The sequence below is a fragment of the Hevea brasiliensis genome, chromosome 1 (genome assembly GCF_030052815.1).
Source record: "Hevea brasiliensis isolate MT/VB/25A 57/8 chromosome 1, ASM3005281v1, whole genome shotgun sequence".
Classification (NCBI taxonomy): domain Eukaryota; kingdom Viridiplantae; phylum Streptophyta; class Magnoliopsida; order Malpighiales; family Euphorbiaceae; genus Hevea; species Hevea brasiliensis.
Window position 1 is genome coordinate 78637171 of NC_079493.1, and position 18012 is coordinate 78655182.

The window sequence follows — 18012 nt, forward strand, 5'->3', positions numbered from 1 at the left end:
GATCGTAATAGGTTGACAAGACCAAATCTGTTTGATTGGCTAAGAAATTTAAAACTTGTCCTGAACCTTGAACATATAGGATATGTTCTAGACTTAAATGTTGTAACATCCCGAAACTCCGAGTTATGAATAGTACCATTTTTGGTCCGTGACTAATACTATTCAAAGACACCTTGAGGACCAAAAATAAATAGAAAATTAATTGAGATAAACACAATAAAAATTCTAGTGAACAAAAAAGCTAAGGACCCATCGGGTATTATAAAAAGAAGGATTATGACCCGATGAGGGGTATTTTGGTCAATTCACCTCAAGAGTTGACTTTTGACAAAAATATCAATTAAATTAAATGAAATTAATGAATAGAATTATGGGGTAAAAATTGAAGAAAAATTCAAGTAGAAATATGTAAGGGAAAATTTAAGAAATGAAAACTTAAACTTTCATTTCCATTATGACAAAATTAAAATGAAAAACTTATGGACTTTTGATAGTTAAATTTAATTATTTAATTAAAAGGAAAAATTAAGTGTAAATGTAAAAAAAAAAAAAGGAATAAAGATTTAAGTTTAATTATCCTTATGGCACAATTAAAATTTATAATTTTAATAAGCTAATTTTGGGGATAAATATATATATATATATAAGAAGACAAATGTCTTCTTCATTTCTTTTTTTTCATAAGATACCACCACCCTCTCCTCTCTCTTCCTCTCTCTCTCTTTTTCTCTTCTTCTTCCACTTCTTCCCCTCATTGATTTCCTCTCCCAAGTTTTAATTCCCTTAAATTTCCTTCATAAATTCCATAGCCCATTAAAAGAAAACATCAAAGAGATCTTTGATTGAGAGATTAAAAGCAAGGAGAACAAGAATTGGAAAAAAAGTGAAGTTGGAAAGAAATCAATAAGAGGTAAGTTTCTTTTCATGTTAGATTAGTTGTATAAACTTAGAATGAAGTTAATTTATGATGAAATTTCATAAGAGAATGAAAGAAAACATGTATGGAACCTAAACTATGGTTTTGGCCAAATGAGAGAAAAATTAGGGTTTGATGTATTTTTAGTTAAATTGATGATAAATCTAAGTTAAAGTAAAGTAGTATGCATGATTGGAAGTAGTAAGATTTCGTGGGATTGCATAAATTGAATTATGGAATATTAGGGTTCATGGAGAAATTGGGTTTTGGTGCTAGAGAGTGAAGTTGGTGTGTGTAGTGTTAAATTATGATCATTTGAGGTTTATTTAGTTTGAATTGACATTGGGTTGATGAATGGAAGTAATGAAATGGTAGGATTAGGGAAAATTACAAACTTTGATATTTGAAAATTGGGGGGTTTGTGCTAGGAAGTGCCATTGATGTGTCAATGCTAAATTAAATTCATTTTGGGTGAATTAAATGTGAATTGAGGTTGGTTAATGGATTGAAGAAATGAAAATTTGAACTTAGGGCAGAATTTTCACATTGATATCAGTGTGTTTGGAAGCCCATAACTTAAGCTACACAACTCCAATTGTTGTGAAACCAATTAGAAACGAAACTTAAGACATAGGGCTAGAATTTTCATGAAGATACCTTGCCCGAAAATGACCTTAAGCTACCCGAAATGAGCCTTGAAATGGGAGATAAAATTCTGGAATCTGTAGAGTTATGCACGTGAATAGTAGAGTTTAAACAGCCATAACTCTCTCTAGAAAACACTAATTTAGGGGATTCTTGAACCGATGTAAACCTAAGATATAGTAGAACATTTCATATGAAGAATGTTAGGCCAAATTATAAACTTAACTTAATCAAATTGTGGAACGAATTTGGGTCACTGAATCTTCTAGAATCTAGGCACCTAAAATTGACCAAATAAACAGTAAACTTTGCAAGGCTATAACTCTCTCTAGAAAACTCCGATTTAGGAAATTCTTGAACCGATGTAAACCTAAGATATAGTAGAACATTTCATATGAAGAATGTTAGGCCAAACTATGAACTTAACTCAATCAAATTGCGGAACGAATTTGGGTCACTGAATCTGCCAGAATCTGGGCACCTAAAATTGACCAAATGAATAGTAAACTTTGCAAGGCTATAACTCTAGAAAACTCCGATTTAGGCAATTCTTGAACCGATGGAAACCTCAGACATAGTAGAACATTTCATATTCAGAACATTAGACCAAATTATTGACTTAACTTGATCAAATTGCTGAACGAAGTTGGATTGATAAATCTGCCAGAACTAAATCTGTAGGATGAATAGTGACGTGAACAGTCATCGTGTTTTGGGCATAACTTGAGCTACACAGCTCCGAATTAGGCGATTCAAAAAGGAAAATAAAGTTAAGACCTAAATGAACGATTTTCATGAAGAACACCTCATCAAATTATGATCGAAACTAGGAACAAATTGGGTTTAAAGATTGGGGCACCAAGCTGTCCCAAAACCAAAATATTCTAAAATTTTCAAAGCTAACTTGGGATGCATTAGACATGCATGTAATGAGTTCTTAGCAGCAATTGAGATTGGTATTGAGGTATTCTATTTGTGTATTTTCAGTAGAAAAAGAAGTTGGAGCGGACAAGGAGAAGTAGATAACAAGGAAGGAGAATTATTGAAGGTTTGTGCACAACTAACCTTTTCTTCGTTTTTAAACTTGTAAATTGCTTGGAATGTGTTAAATTGAATGAGTTTGCTTTGAACAAGTTTACTTTGACTGAAATATAGTTTTTCTCTTCCATTTAATAAATTTGGGTGTCGCCACCTTTATATTGATATTATGATGAATTTAAATGTGTTTATTGGTTTATCAGTGTGATTGTTGAGTGGGAAATTTTTGGAAACTGTTTTGAAACCACAGTTAGCATGACAGTTCCTTTCGGAACTCCCTAGTAGTAATGGCTACTTGTAGTTGATAATTGATATTGATTATGTATCCCACTAATAACGGTTGGTGGGGTAAGACTACATGAGTACTCATTCGCTAGCTAGCCCTTCCCTCATTAATAACGGTTAGTGAGGTTGAGATTGCTTTGTCGTGGTGTACAACACGGCACTGATCGTAAAATTTTGTGTCATGGCCTAAACTGTGTGTTGATGTTGGCAACACTAATGCTTTGTGAATTGTGATTTATGAAGTATGATTTCTCATTTGAAATGTTATTCCAATAAATGGCTCTTATGAACTTAGAACTGTTGTGAAGTTTTCATGCTTAAGAAAAATGTGATTTATTATGCTTTGATAAATTGTGTTTTACCTTAAGTTTTAAAGTTATTAGTTGTGCACCACTGAGTGATATACTCAGCGATAGCTTCTTTATGCTGTCGCAGGTAAGGGAAAGGAGAAGGCTGTCGAGTGAGAGACTTGGAAGCAGCATTTTGGTATTATTTGTGGGTATATATTGTAGTTATACCCCTATAATTTCCTTTTGATGTATTTTCCATCTATATGCATGGATGTATGGACATTGAGCAATTTATATTTAAAAGCATTGCATTGCTATCACATTTTGAGTTTGTAACTATTTGTATTTTACTTTGAGACTTATGGAAATGTAACTTTTGCAATATTTAGTCTATCATTATTTCCAATAAATGTTTACATGGAATTTTAACTATTCTCATACAGTTTTCTACAAAAGAATTGATAAGATAAAAAACTATGGTTTGTTTTAAAATCCTTTGTAGCATAACTAATGGGTTATCGGTAGGTGGAGTTCTGTGATTCATTAGGTATGCTACGGGAACATATCATGCCTTACAAGGGATAAGGTGTGACATGTTTTAGTGGTATCAGAGCTTTGGTTTTTATACAAGTTTTGAAATTGCATGTTTGAAAATTTTTGATAAGTACAACTGCTCAATTGTCATTATTGATACATATAGTGCATTACATCATAAATATGGACTAATGGAGGGAAATCTCCTTATGTTAGTTGTTCAGGGAGTAGAATTCCTTGTGATTCAATATGGAAGAGGAGGATCACACAGTAGAGCAATCAGTAGCAGTTGAGGTATAGGGGGAAGCCCCAGCTCCTCAGAATGCCAGTGGATCGGCTCCACCCATCTCACCCATGCAGTTTCCTGCTCAGTTCACTTAGTAGATGGCTGCACTATTTCAGCAAATGGCTGGTAATATACCAGTCCTAGCTCCTATGCAAGCACCTCTAGTGCAACCACCATCCCCAGCCAGACAATATGACAAGTTAATAAAGTATGGGGCAACAGAGTTCAAGGGTACAGTGGTACAGTGGACCCCTTGGAAGCTAAGCAATGGTTAGAATGGATGGAGACGGTCTTTAAGAAATTGCACTGCACAGATGAGTTGAAGTTTGAGTATTCAATTTCCTTACTGCATTGAGATGCATATGAGTGGTGGAAGACCATTCCCACAGTTTGGCTGAGCCGCCAATGCTGACATGGGATGACTTTCTAAGGGAGTTTAGACAGAAGTATGTTCCTGATACCTATATGGATATGAAGCTACAGGAGTTTCTCAGTTTGAAGCAAGGGAACAAGACTGTAACAGAGTAGGAGAGAGACTTTTCTCGCCTCAGCCACTATGCTGGAAGCCTACTCACTAACAGTAGAGACAAATTCAAACGGTTTGAGGCCGGTTTGAGGCCTAGTTTGAGATTGGAAGTGGTTGGGTTTCAACATGATAACTTCTCTGGGTTGATATCACAGGCCCTTGAATTGGAAAGGATAGAGCTGGAAGGGGCATCTGAGAAGGTAATCACTGAAAAAGAGAAAAGCAGTAAGCCTACAGGTCAGAGTCCAAGTAACAATTCGGGTAAGAGGAAGAGCTTTGGGGTACCAAGTAACATAGGAACTACTAGAATAAGATTCTCAGGGCAGAGGCCACCTAGATCCGGACAACAGACATCTAGGGGTTCCTTTCTTACCCGTGCTTATGAGACTTGTGGCAGGACTCATGGAGGAGTATGTTATAAGGCCATAGGAGCCTGTTACAACTGTGGTGGAAGTGGGCATTTTGCTAAAGATTGCACTAGTGCCCGTAGATCTGGGCCGCCTACTACCACTGAGGGATTTGTTCAAGGTTTTGCTTCCAGAGCACAACAGACAATTAGTAGAGGCATAGGCAGGGGTAGAGGTAACACTTCTGGCAACCAGGGCATAGTGAGCCAACCAGAGCAGAGTGGTGCACCAGTCAGGGTGTACACCATGTGCCAAAGGGATAAAGCTGAGACATCAGATGTTATGGCTAGTACTTTCTCCTTTTTTGATGGAGATGTATATGTGTTGTTTGACCCTGGTTCTACACATTCTTATGTTAGTGCTAGTATTACATGCTCTGTTGCTATTCCTTGTGTGAAATTGGATTATGATGTGCTAGTGACTAGTCCTTTAGGACAGGAGGTTAGGGTGAACAAATTGTATAAGGATTGTCCTTTGGTGATCCAAAGACATACATTCCTGTCGGACTTAATTGACATGCCCTTCCGAGATTATGATATCATCTTGGGCATGGATTGGTTAGCCAAGCATCACGCCATGATCGACTGTAGACTAAAGATAGTCACTTTTGGTTTTCCTGAGTATGCAGACGTAGTGATACATGGGGAAAGGCGGTTATGGCCATCCAACATCATTTCAGCTATAGTTACTAGAAAGATGATTAGAAAGGGATGTGAAGCTTATCTAGGTCATGTGATAGACACCCAGGTGGGGAGTCCAGATCTTAAAGATATTCCTACAGTATGGGATTTTTCGGATGTCTTTCCAGAAGAATTACCGAGATTGCCTCCGGAAAGAGAGGTACAGTTTGAAATTGAGACTATGCCTGGTCTAGAGCCAATCTCCATCACTCCTTATAGGATGGCACCTGCTGAGTTGAAAGAGTTGAAGGTACAATTGCAGGAATTGTTAGATAAGGGTTTCATCCGCCCTAGCATGTCATCTTGGGGAGCACTAGTATTATTTGTGAAGAAGAAGGATGGTACTCTTCGCCTATGCATAGACTACAGACAGTTGAATAAGATGGCCATAAAGAATAGATATCCTCTACCACGGATCGATGATTTGTTTGATCAGTTGAAGGATGCAACTGTATTCTCCAAAATTAACTTAAGATCGGGCTACTACCACTTGAGGGTGCAGGAGCAAAGTATTCCTAATACTGCCTTTAGGACTCGGTATGGCCACTATGAGTTTTTGGTAATGCCATTCGGGTTGACTAATGCTCCAGCTGCTTTTATGGGCCTAGTGAACACTATCTTCAGGCCATATTTAGACCAGTTTGTTGTGGTGTTCATTGATGATATTTTAGTGTACTCAAAGAATGCAGACGAACACTACAAGCACTTGAGGAAAGTATTGTAGACTTTGAGGGAGAAGCAGTTGTATGCCAAACTGTCGAAATGTGAGTTTTGGCTAAAGGAGATTTCATTTTTGGGGCATATTTTATCTACAGAAGATATCCAGGTGGATCCTAGCAAAGTAAAAGCCATTCTTAATTGGAAGCCACCTAGAAATGTCACAGAAGTTCTGAGTTTCCTTGGTTTAGCCTGGTATTACCGAAGGTTTGTGAAGGGATATTCCATGCTAGCATCTCCACTGACCAAGCTACTTAGGAAGGATGTAAAATTTCAGTGGACTAATCAGTGTCAGGAAAGTTTTGATGAGTTAAAGAGGCGTTTAACTGAAGCTCCAGTCTTAACCTTGCCCACTTTGGGTAAGGAGTATACCATATATAGTGATGCTTCTCATAACGGATTGGGCTATGTGTTGATGCAAGATAGGAATGTCATTGCCTATGTTTCACGCTAGCTTAAACTGCTTGAGAGGAATTATCCTACACATGACTTGGAGCTAGCAGCCATTGTCTTTGCCTTGAAGATCTAGAGACATTACTTGTATGGAGAGAGATGTTATATATACACAGATCATAAAAGTTTGAAATACTTGGGCACACAGAAGGAGTAAAATTTGAGGCAAAAGAGATGGTTAGAGCTGATAAAAGATTATGATTGCTTGATAGACTAGCAGCCTAGAAAGGCAAATGTAGTAGCTGATGCTTTAAGTCGCAAGACTATGGCTGGTTTAAGGGTTTCTCCTTTGTCCATGGTGCATGAATTAAGGGCATTGCATGCTAATTTGGAGATTAATGAAGATGGGCAGATGGTAGCTACTTGTTAAGTAAAGCCAATGCTGGCAGAACAAATTAAAGCAGTTGCACAGAAGGATGATAAGTATGTGAAGTTGATGGAAGAGGCTGGGATGGCAAGAAAACAGAATTATCAGTAAATGATGAGGGCTTGTTGTTATATAAGGACAGAATGTGCATTCCTGAGAATGTTGAACTGAGGCAGACCATTTTAAAGGAAGCACATGATTCACCTTCTGCAATGCACCCTGGTGGAACCAAAATGCACAGAAGTGTGAAAGAGCACTATTGGTGGAGAGGAATGAAGAAAGACATTGCAAAATATATTGCCAAATGCCTAACTTGTCAGTAAGTAAAGGTGGAACACCAAGTGCCTGCAGGGTTGCTACAGCCATTGCCAATTCCCGAGTGGAAATGGGAAAGAATCACTATGGATTTTGTGACAGGACTTCCACGTACACAAAAGAATCATGATGCAGTTTGGGTTATTGTTGATAGATTGACCAAGTCTGCACACTTTTTGCTAGTGAGAATGGATTACAAAGAAAGATTGGCCAAACTATACATTGACGAAGTGGTGAGGTTGCATGGAGTGCCAATGTCTATTGTGTCTGATAGAGATCCTAGGTTCAATTCTAGATTCTGGGGTAGTCTCCAAAAAGCCCTAGGGACTAGATTGAACTTCAGTACAGCATTCCATCCATGGACAGACGGCCAGTCTAAAAGGATCATTCAGATTTTGGAGGACATGCTTCGGGCTTGTGTGAATGAGTTTGAAGGGAGTTGGGACACACACTTGCCTTTAATCCAATTTGCCTACAACAACAGTTACCAGTCAAGCATCGAAATGCCTCCATATGAAGCACTTTATGGCAGGAAGTGTAGAACTCCCTTGTGTTGGGATGAAGTGGGCGAGAGGAAGTTGATTGGTCCAGATTAGTGCAGCAGATAGAAGAAAAGGTTAAGCTCATTAGAGACAAACTCAAATTTGCAACGGATAGACAGAAGTCCTACATTGACCTAAAGAGAAGAGATATTCGGTATAGTGTGGGTGACAAGGTGTTCCTAAAAGTTTCCCCATGGAAGAGGATCATGAGGTTTGGTAGAAAGGGGAAACTAAGTCCTCGCTTCATTGGGCCGTATGAGGTTCTGGAAAGAGTGGGTCCATTGGCATATAGACTTGCATTGCCTCCAGAGTTGGAAAAGATTCACAATGTCTTCCATGTCTCCATGTTGAGGAGGTACAGATCAGACCCCTCTCTGGACCATATAGATCTTGGCACACGAGGTGAGGTGAATCTAGACCTAACATATGATGAAGAGCCCATATAGATCTTGGCACACGAGGTGAAGCAGCTGAGGAACAAACAGATACCTCTAGTCAAAGTGCTGTGGAACCATCATTCAGGCCAGGAGGCTACATGGGAGCATGAGGAGGACATGAGGAGACAGCATCCACAGCTATTCAGAACTAAGACCAGGTAAATTTCGAGGACGAAATTTATTTTTAAGGAGGGGAGAATTATAACACCCCGAACCTCCGAGTTATGAATAGTACCATTTTTGGTCAGTGACTAATACTAATTCAAAGACACCTTGAGGACCAAAAATAAATAGAAAATTAATTGAGATAGACACAATAAAAATTATAGTGAACAAAAAAGCTAAGGACTCATCGGGTATTATAAAAAGAAGGATTATGACCCGATGAGGAGCATTTTGGTCAATTCACCTCAAGAGTTGACTTTTGACAAAAATGTCAATTAAATTAAATAAAATTAATGAATTGAATTATGGGGTAAAAATTGAAGAAAAATTCAAGTAAAAATATGTAAGGGAAAACTTAAGAAATGAAAACTTAAACTTTCATTTCCATTATGGTAAAATTAAAATTAAAGACTTATGGGCTTTTGATAGTTAAATTTAATTATTTAATTAAAAGGAAAAATTAAGTGTAAACGTAAAAAAAAAAAAAGGAATAAAAATTTAAGTTTAATTATCCTTATGGCACAATTAAAATTTATAATTTTAATAAGCTAATTTTGGGGATAAATAAATAAATAAATAAATAAATATATATATATATATATATATATATATATATATATATATATATATAAGAAGACAAATGTCTTCTTCATTTCTTTTTTTTCATAAGATACCACCACCCTCTCCTCTCTCTTCCTCTCTCTCTCTTTTTCTCTTCTTCTTCCACTTCTTCCCCTCATTGATTTCCCCTCCCAAGTTTTAATTCCCTTAAATTCCCTTCATAAATTCCACAGCCCACTAAAAGAAAACATCAAAGAGATCTTTGATTAAGAGATTAAAAGCAAGGAGAACAAGAATTGGAAAAAAAGTGAAGTTGGAAAGAAATCAATAAGAGGTAAGTTTCTTTTCATGTTAGATTAGTTGTATAAACTTAGAATGAAGTTAATTTATGATGAAATTTCATAAGAGAATGAAAGAAAACATGTATGGAACCTAAACTAGGGTTTTGGCCAAATGAGAGAAAAATTAGGGTTTGATGTATTTTTAGTTAAATTGATGATAAATCTAAGTTAAAGTAATGTAGTATGCATGATTGGAAGTAGTAAGATTTTGTGGGATTGCATAAATTGAATTATGGAAGATTAGAGTTCATGGAGAAATTGGGTTTTGGTGCTAGAGAGTGAAGTTGGTGTGTGTAGTGTTAAATTATGATCATTTGAGGTTTATTTAGTTTGAATTGACATTGGGTTGATGAATGGAAGTAATGAAATGGTAGGATTAGGGAAAATTACAAACTTTGATATTTGAAAATTGGGGGGTTTGTGCTAGGAAGTGCCATTGATGTGTCAATGCTAAATTAAATTCATTTTGGTTGAATTAAATGTGAATTGAGGTTGGTTAATGGATTGAAGAAATGAAAATTTGAACTTAGGGCAGAATTTTCACATTGATATCTGTGTGTTTGGAAGCCCATAACTTAAGCTACACAACTCCAATTGTTGTGAAACCAATTGGAAACGAAACTTAAGACATAGGGCTAGAATTTTCTTGAAGATACCTTGCCCGAAAATGACCTTAAGCTGCCCGAAATGAGCCTTGAAATGGGAGATAAAATTTTGGAATCTGCAGAGTTATGCACGTGAATAGTAAAGTTTAAACAGCCATAACTCTCTCTAGAAAACACTAATTTAGGTGATTCCTGAACCGATGTAAACCTAAGATATAGTAGAATATTTCATATGAAGGATGTTAAGCCAAATTATGAACTTAACTCAATCAAATTGCGGATCGAATTCGGGTCACCAAATCTGCCAGACATAGGCACCTAAAATTAACCAAATGAACAGTAAAATTTGCAAGGCTATAACTCTCTCTAGAAAACTCCAATTTAGGCGACTCTTGAACCGATGTAAACCTAAGATATAGTAGAACATTTCATATTAAGAATGTTAGGCCAAACTATGAACTTAACTCAATCAAATTGCAGAACGAATTCGGGTCAATGAATTTGACAGAATCTGGGCACCTAAAATTGACCAAATGAACAGTAAACTTTGCAAGGCTATAACTCTCTTTAGAAAACTCCGATTTAGGCGATTCCTGATCCGATGGAAATCTAAGACATAGTAGAACATTTCATATTCAGAACATTAGACCAAATTATGGACTTAACTTGATCAAATTGCTGAACGAAGTTGGATTGATAAATTTGCCCGAACTAAATCTGCAGCATAAATAGTGACATGAACAGTAATCGTGTTTTGGGCATAACTTGACTACACAGCTCCAAATTAGGTGATTCAAAAAGAAAATTAAAGTTAAGACCTAAATGAACAATTTTCATGAAGAACACCTCATCAACTTATGATCGAAACTAGGTACAAATTGGGTTCAAAGATTGGGGCACCAAGCTGTCCCAAAACCAAAATATTCTAAAATTTTCAAAGCTAACTTGGGATGCATTAGACATGCATGTAATGAGTTCTTGGCAGCAATTGAGATTGGTATTGAGGTATTCTATTTGTGTATTTTCAGTAGAAAAAGATGTTGGAACGGACAAGGAGAAGTAGGTAACAAGGAAGGAGAATTATTGAAGGTTTGTGCAAAACTAACCTTTTCTTCGTTTTTAAACTTGTAAATTGCTTGGAATGTGTTAAATTGAATGAGTTTGCTTTGAACAAGTTTACTTTGACTGAAATATAGTTTTTCTCTTGCATTTAAGAAATTTGGGTGTTGCAACCTTTATATGGATATTATGATGAATTTAAATGTGTTTATTGGTTTATAAATGTGATTGTTGAGTGGGAAATTTTTGGAAACTGTTTTGAAACCACAGTTAGCATGACAGTCCCTTTCGAAACTCCCCAGTAGTAATGGCTACTTGCGGTTGATAATTGATATTGATTATGTCTCCCACTAATAACGGTTAGTGGGGTAAGACTACATGAGTACTCATTTGCTAGCTAGCCCTTCCCTCATTAATAACGGTTAGTGAGGTTGAGATTGCTTTGTCGTGGTGTACAACACGGCACTGATTGTGAAATTTTGTGTCATGGCTTAAACTGTGTATTGATGTTGGCAACACTAATGCTTTGTGAATTGTGATTTATGAAGTATGATTTCTCATTTTAATTGTTATTCTAATAAATGGATCTTATTAACTTAGAACTATTGTGAAGTTTTCATGCTTAAGAAAAATGTGATTTATTATGCTTTGACAAATTATGTTTTACCTTAAGTTTTAAAGTTATTAGTTGTGCACCACTGAGTGATATACTCAACGATAGCTTCTTTATGCTGTCGCAGGTAAGGGAAAGGAGAAGGCTGCTAAGTGAGAGATTGGAAGCAGCATTTTGGTATTGTTTATGGGTATATATTGTAGTTATACCCCTGTAATTTCCTTTTGATGTATTTTGCACCTATATGCATGGATGTACGGACATTGAGCAGTTTGTATTTAAATGCATTGTATTGCTATCACATTTTGAGTTTGTAACTATTTTGTATTTTACTTTGAGACTTATGAAAATATAACTTTTGCAATATTTAGTCTATCATTATTTCCAATGAATGTTTACATGGAATTTTAATTATTCTCATACAGTTTTTTGCAAAAGAATTGATAAGATAAAAAGCTATGGTTTGTTTCAAAATCCTTTGTAGCATAACTAATAGGTTATCGGTAGGTGGAGTTTGGTGATTCATTAGGTATGCTACGGGAAAATGTCATGCCTTACAAGGGATAAGGTGTGACAAATGTTCCTGGTGCCTTACCTCCAGAGGCCACTCAAGAGGAACATGAAACTTTGGACAAGTGGAAGGAGCATGATATGAGAGCTAAGTGTTGCATGCTTGCTTCCATGGGTAATGAGTTACAGAAGCAGCACGAGAACATGCAGAGTGTGAGTAAGATCCTCCTTCACCAACAAGAGTTGTATGGTGAGCACAACAGGAATACTAGGTATGAGATATCTAGACAGCTATTCTGCAAGAGGATGTCTAAGAAACAGAATGTTGGGGATCATGTCCACAAGATGATTCAGCTGATTGAGCAGCTGGAACATCTTGACTTTAACATGGATTTTCAATTGCAGACGGATTTGATCCTTCAGTCCCTTCCTAAGTCATTTGGGAATTTTGTGAGAAATTTCCATATGACTAAGCAGGAATCCACCTTGGCTGGTTTACTCAACATGCTGGTTATTGCCCAAAAGAATATGCTGGGTAATAAAGGAAAAGAGGTAGATTTGAATGCATATTCTTCTGCTGGAAAGTCCAATAAAAAGAAGGGCAATAAGAAAAAGAAACCTCAGATTCCTAGTCCTTCTAAGAAAATAGCTAAATAGAAAGGGAAGACTAAAGCTGATGGACGCAAAGGAAAGTGTTTCCACTGCCAGAAGGATGGGCACTAGAAAAGAAACTGCCCAGAGTATCTTGATTCTCTGAAGGACAAGAAGGATACACCTTCAGAAGGTATGTCCATATCTTGTTATTTAGATTTTGATGATACTCATAGTTCATCTATAACTTGGGTTTTAGATATTGGTGCTAGTTCTCACATTTCTTATGATATGCAGGAACTAGCAAATAATAGCAGCTTGTGTTCTCGAGATGTTAGACTCTGGATTGGCAATGGCTCAACTGTTGAAGCCTTAGCCATAGGATCTAAATCCTTTTACATGTCAGAACATGTTTTGTGTTTGGATAATATTTTATGTGTACCTGATGCTTTTAAGAACATCATTTCTATATCTAGTTTGACTAGAAATGACTATGAATTTCAGTTCACAGATGGTGTTTGCAATATGTATTTTGGAAATAAACTTATGTTTTTCATGGTTCTGCTCTTTCACTCCAGATGTCCAACTAAAGCAAACCTAGGCTCAATTGAACCTTAAGAACCACCTTTAAAATTTCTATGAAGGGCTAAAGACAAGGCTACATTGTTTTGGTGGTTGAAAATGGCAGTGAAGTCAAATTTATGGGCTAGATCGTCTGTCAAAACTAGTTTCAGTTTTTAGCCGATAACTTGGGCTGTAGACCTCCGATTTGAGCAAATGAGGACTCGTTGAAAATCTAAAAAGTAGGGCTACAACTTTCTTGAAGAAGTCAGAGATAGAATTGGAAGGAAAGTAGCTAAAAATTAGCTGTGATTGCAGAGCAGAGAATCTATCTTTTTGAATTTCAAAAATTTTCTAAGTTTGGTTCTTATCTGTGGATCAGTTTTTTGATTAGAAAGATCATCTTTGGTAGCAGCAGAGACACACCTTCAACACCTTCATTCTCCATTCACATTCATAGTTTTAGACCTTTTTATTATTTTACTTTATTTTTGTAAGTCATGAACATGAGCAGCTAAGTTTCTAAATTCAGTTCAAGGGATTCTAGTACTTATAGATAATTTGTGAGACTAGGTTCTTAATTTAAATTATGCCTTTTTTAATATCTATTGTTTCTTTATTTCATTGTTTTTGATCTATTGAATGATTTGCTAAAAAGGCCTGTTAGTTAATTATTTAATCTAATTAATTGCTAGTTCATCTTCATAACCCATAATTATTGTGTAAGATTGAATGCGAGTAGCCATTAGGTATTATTGATTATGATCCAAGATTTCGATAATAACCTCAGGAAACAATAGGGTGAATTAAATGATTTATGCTTTATAAATTATTGTTCAAGCTTAACTACTTCTTGTTCTTAAAGCAGTTATTAAATTGATGAGGATTGGTTAATACCAATTCAGTTAATAATTAGAGTCAATAAGAGTGCTGGGCTCAAATTGATGAGTATAAGGAAGTTAGGGGTTTTACCTCGCTGTTTGGTAAATCTACGTTAAGTATTCAATAAGAGATAATTATATTTCTTTTATCTATGATCGAGTCATACATTGGAATACGAATTACCTTAGACTAAAGTTTGTTTAAATTGAGAGTTTTATACCTAAATTTAGTTCTTTAATTTCAGAACTTGATTTCTTTTGATTTAGTGTTATAATGCCCCCTAACCCACCTTTGTTTTTTTTTTTTTTTTTTTTTTTTTTTTTTTCTGTTACATACGTGCATGAAATTTAATAACTTAGTCTCTAGGGTTCGACTTGGATTACCACTTATTGCATTCATTCAAAAATTATTTCATTACTGATAATTTCAATTAATTTTTTGTGGAATCGGCAACCATCAAAATTTTGGAGCCGTTGCTGGGGACTGAAAGTTTATTGGATTTCATATTTTTTAGTGTTAGGATATTCTATTATTACCTCTGTTTGTAAAGTGTTGTTGTTTTTACCTTTTCAGTGAAAATTACAGTGTTACTATTCATTAGTAGAATTTTGGTTAAATTAAGAGGGCGTTCTATACTTGTTTTAAAGGAAACGACATCCTAAAAATAACCATAGGATTCATTGGCCCCACCCTCTTGAGGCCAAATTCCATTGTTTTCTAGGGTTTTGAGGCATTTTTTTGTCTTTTAGTCTGATTTATTTTTTGTTTATGATAAGAACTTCTCAATCTGGTGAGTTACTTTTTGATCCAGAAGTAGAAAAAATAGCTAAATAGTTGAGAAAATTAGCTAAGCAAGCTAAGCAGATTCTGAGTACATCTGAAGGAGTCCAATCTCTAAGGGAATTAAGTACATATGAAGGAGTCTAATCTCTAAGGGAATTAAGTTTGGATTCATATTTCGAAAACAAAACCATGGCTGCAAGGACTTTGAAAGAGTTGGCTACTCCTAATCTAAACCAACAGCCTTTGTGTATTCAATTCCTTGCTTTCAATGTTGATTTTGAGTTAAAGTCTGGACTAATCCATTTGTTGCCTAAGTTTCATGGTCTTTCAGGTGAAGATCCACATAAGCATTTAAAGGAATTTCATATTGTGTGTTCTAGCATGGAACCTCAAGGAGTTTCAGAGGACCAAATTAAGCTTCGAGCTTTCCCTTTCTCACTGGAAAGCACAACTAAGGATTGGTTGTAGTACCTTCCTTCTAGTTCTGTCAACTCATGGAATGAAATAAAGCGGATATTTTCGGAAAAGTATTTTCCTGCTTCCCGTGTTGCTAACATAAGAAAAGAAATTTGTAGCATCCAGCGATAAAATGGGGAGAGTTTGTATGAGTATTGAGAGCGATTTAAGAAGCTTTGTGCAAGTTGTCCCCATCATCAAATAAGTGAGCAGCTTTTGATTTAGTATTTCTATGAGGGACTTCTACCAATGGACCACAGTATGATAGATGCTACTAATGAAGGAGCTTTGGTTGATAAGACACCAGAAGAAGCAAGGAGGTTGATTACTAGCATGGCAGCAAACTCTTAGCTGTTTGGAATGAGAATGGATCACACACTTAAGAAGGTTAATGAGGTAAGTACATCTAACCTTGAGAAACAGATTTTTGATTTAAATTCATGGGTGAGGCAATTGGCTATAGGGAACATGCAAACACTTAATGAAATTGTTAAGGCTTTGACTAGCAATACACAACAGTTTCAATAGGAGACCAGAAATAGCATTCAAAACATAGAGAAGCGGATTGGCCAGTTATCTTCATTTGTGAGTAAACTTGAAGCTCAAGGTTCTGAAGAGCTTCCATCACAAACAGTTATGAATCCTAGAGAAAATGCAAGTGCTATAGTGTTGCAGAGTGGGAAAGAAATTGATAATCAGACTCCACATGAGTCAACGAAAAAGAAGAAGCAAGGAGCAAAAGAGTCTGATGTTCCTGAAGTAGAGGTAAATATTGAACTTGAGCTGAATAAGGCTAATAACTATGTTCTCCCTCCATTCCCTAGCAGGTTGGCCAAGACTAAGAGAGAAGATTAGAGAAAGAGATTTTAGAGACTTTCAGAAAGGTAGAGGTTAATATACCTTTACTTGCTGCAATCAAACAAGTCCCCAAGTACGCTAAATTCCTTAAGGAATTATGCACTACAAGGCACAAGTTGAGGAATAATGAGAAGATCAGTGTTGGGGAAAATGTGTCAACATTAATTCAGCAGAAATTACTCCCCAAGTGTAAGGATCTAGGTTTGTTTCTATTCCCTGCAAAACATGTCACACCCTACCCCTCTGTAAGGCATAACATGATCCCGTAGTATACCTAATGAATTACCAACTTCGCCTACTGATAACTTATTAAATACACTACAAGGGATTTTCAAAAACTTTTCTTACTTCTTTTACAGTGGTGAGCACTATTTACAGGTGTTAAAAACCTTTTTGAACTGAGGTGAATTAACTAACACATTTAGACTATTAGTAATTTTTGTAAAAAATTTTGGCAGAGTGCCCTCCGTAATTTGGATAAAATAGTTCTTCAAAAATCTGTAAAAAGCACTTCAATATTTTTCTCAATCTCAAACTCTAGCATAATTCAACACAACATATTTCTCAACTCAAATCCATAGTAATTTTTCAAAAACTGAGATACAAAAAATATAATATAATTTTTACAAGTCGAAATAACTCATAATTTATTTTACAACTTTAATGTACAATTTTATTTTACAACTGCTCAAAACCAAGAACAATATATACATACAGTGAACATACATTACAGTACAAAATGCAAAATGTGGTATACTTAATATACCCGATGATCTCTCAATGTAGTACTAGCAGCCTAGTCTGCTGCCCTGTCAGTCTGTCTACCTGCGACAGCAATAAAAAGCTATCGCTAAGTAAAATTTACTCAGTGGTGCACAATAACAATTTGAAATGTGATATATAAATCTTTTATTGACAGTTCATAAATCAAATGATTCACAATTCCATTTCACAGTTTACAAAATTCATCTAACACAAATTTGATCAAGTAATTGAATAATACCATTTTGCAAATCAATAACACAATTCGATCAAATAACTGAATAATACAATGTTGCCAATCGATAACATAATTTAGGCCATGACACAAATTTTCCACACATGTCGTGTTGTACACCACGACAAGACACACTCACCCCAATAATCGAAATCAATGAGGGAGGAAGCTAGCTGAATAATGAGTACTCATTTACACTCACCTCAGACTGGGAAGTCAAAGAGGGAGGAACATAATCACACTCACCCCAGACTGATAAGTCAAAGAGGGAGGAATATATCAACAGTGTCATGCCAAATGTGAATCAAAACAATTTCAAATCACAATATTTCATACAAACCATAAATCACATTTTATCTCAAAATTTCCATTTGCAAAGTTGGCAATACAATAAGTTCCAAATAATATTCCCAAAACCAAAGCAATCAAAACTTATTCATAACTCATATCTCTACATAAATTTGCTAGTAAAAGTAGTGAATATAAAAGTATTGTGCACGGACACAATTTAAAACTATAATGTTGAATTAAATTTTTAAGTAGAAAATGAGAAGTCAAACTTATTTTGCACAAACACAATTTAAAATAATAA

The 18012-nt window shown here is 35.7% G+C and overlaps 1 non-coding gene across 1 annotated transcript; it reads right to left on the reverse strand.

Annotated features, from left to right (window-relative positions):
* Positions 1-15661: 15661 nt before the first annotated feature.
* LOC131169702 (small nucleolar RNA R71) lies at positions 15662-15768 on the reverse strand. The gene has a single exon (XR_009140602.1). It is a non-coding gene; the product is annotated as a small nucleolar RNA R71 (small nucleolar RNA).
* Between the last annotated feature and the right edge of the window lie 2244 nt (positions 15769-18012).